The sequence below is a fragment of the Gossypium arboreum genome, chromosome 3 (genome assembly GCF_025698485.1).
Source record: "Gossypium arboreum isolate Shixiya-1 chromosome 3, ASM2569848v2, whole genome shotgun sequence".
NCBI classification, from domain to species: Eukaryota; Viridiplantae; Streptophyta; class Magnoliopsida; order Malvales; family Malvaceae; genus Gossypium; species Gossypium arboreum.
Genome location: NC_069072.1, coordinates 15,611,489 through 15,613,783, shown reverse-complemented (window position 1 = coordinate 15,613,783; position 2,295 = coordinate 15,611,489).

Below are 2,295 nucleotides of genomic sequence, written 5' to 3'. Positions count from 1 at the left end.
AAAACGAAAATGATTGAATATGTTATATTGAAAGGAAATATAAACACTAAAGACATTGGTATGATGTTCATATAGTTTCTTAATTGAGGCAATGTATAATTGATCCATTTGACATAGTTAGTACACTTTATGGCATATATATATTGATATGTGATTGAGGATTAGCATGAATTTTACATGAATTGTTGATATTATAATTTGAAATTGAATGTATGCAATTGATTGAATTTGTATTATATTGACTTGAATCATGGAAATGCCATTGAGCATTATCGTTTAATGTATGATTTGTTTTCTCGTGCACAGGTTTAGGTTCATCTCAAGGTCCTAAGAAGTGATTCCAACATCTAGGAGGAGATTCTCGACTCAACAATGTTTGTATAGTCTCTTTTTATTTGTTATACATAATGTACTTAGGTTGAGTTGATTTTTACATATTATATGATTACGTCATTTTAGAACTTAGATTAGTGAATTAGAAATGGTTAAATGGTTGGATTGTGTTGATGAATTTGACTATTAAATGCTTTATACGAGAATATGAACTACCTGTGATCATACTCAAATGTATATGTCCATTTGGTAATGTTTTGAAGTTGCATAAGTGTCAAACATGGTATGTATAAATATGAATTACATATGAATATGTGAATGATGAAATATGTTGGAAATGTATATTGGAAATGGCATTTTGGTTGAAATTGAAATTGGTGTTGATGGAAATGAATTACTAGGTGAGGTTGGTGCCATTTTGGCCATTTCCAAAATAGAAAGTCGCATTGCAATGACATACTCGCAACATCATGACGAGACCAAATCAATGAGTTACGTCACGACGAGAACCCCTGAAGTCGCGACATCAACCTGACATTTTGAATTCTTTACAATTTGGTCCTAATTTGACCTCGGGTTAGCAACAAAGCTTTTTTAAGGTCTTATAAGACCCAAAAATGATTGCATATCGTATTATACAAATATATTGCTCATATTGGATGTTTAATGGTTCTAAATCGAATGTAACTATTCATAATTGCTTCGACAAGGAATGTGGCATCCTATATCTCAAACTTGACGATCAAGTCGAGTATCAAAGTGTTACATTCCTTCGACGCATAACCTATAACAAAAGGGTTGTCATTTTCTTAAACTGGCATCTTTACTATCTATGCTTTTCACTTTTATATATGTTAGTCTCTTTTTATATAAAAATTAATATAGTGTAAAAAAATCCTATTAATGTATATAAAATTTTATTTCCTTTGTATTTTCCTTCTACCCATAACATTCAATAAAAGAAAAAGAAAGAGTGTTGTCATTTTCTTAAGCTAGCAGATCTACTATTTATGTTTTTCACTTTTATATATGTTTATAATAAATTTAATGAAACTTTTATTAATTGATATAAAATAACTTTTATTGAGTGATAGTTATTTATTTAAATTTATTTTTTAAAATTGGAATAATATTAATACATTATTTTTATTAATTATAAAAGTTAAATTTATGATATATATATATATATATATATAGGGCACATACAAAAGATAAATCAACATGTGTTAACATGAAACCAACCTTTTAAATAAATTAGGAAAATAAAATTTTCAAGTCTAAAGAGTAATTTGAAATTTGTTTAATAGTAGAGGGACATTTAGTGAAATAATCCATTTGATCTCCTTTAAATGTTTCCCTTCCTGTATGCAACACAGTTGACGCTTTTCCCAAAAAAAAAAAAGCACATCTACAGTATTTTTATGTATTCTACATTGTATTGAATATTTTGGGTCAAAATTAGATGTATGATATATTAGAATTATTTTTTATTGAGTGTTAAAATGTTAAAATCAAATTTATGTGAATGAAAAATTGTTGTTAAACAACTTTTTGATGACGAAAATTTCAAATCAGAGTAACAAAGAATTGCAAACAAGAGGTGTTTAAGTTTCAGACTTGCTTTGGGGGGAGCTTAACCCTACTTATTTTTCTTTTTATCTCAGCCCAAGCTACTTTTATAATATATATAATAGTAAATCTGGTTGGGTAGGACACCCAAGTTTGGGCCTTAAAATTTTCGACATAATCTTGAAATTAGCCCCAAACAAACATTTACATTTTTTTATTTTGATTTTTTTTAACTAAACTTACCCATTATTTATTAAAAAGAGACAAGCTCTCTTTTAATAGAACTATAAATTAAAATATTAATTTTTAACTATATTAGTATAGCAACTCGCAAGGTAGCCTATTTGTACTTCATGCTAACATAACATTATTTATCTTATATATTACGTCAAC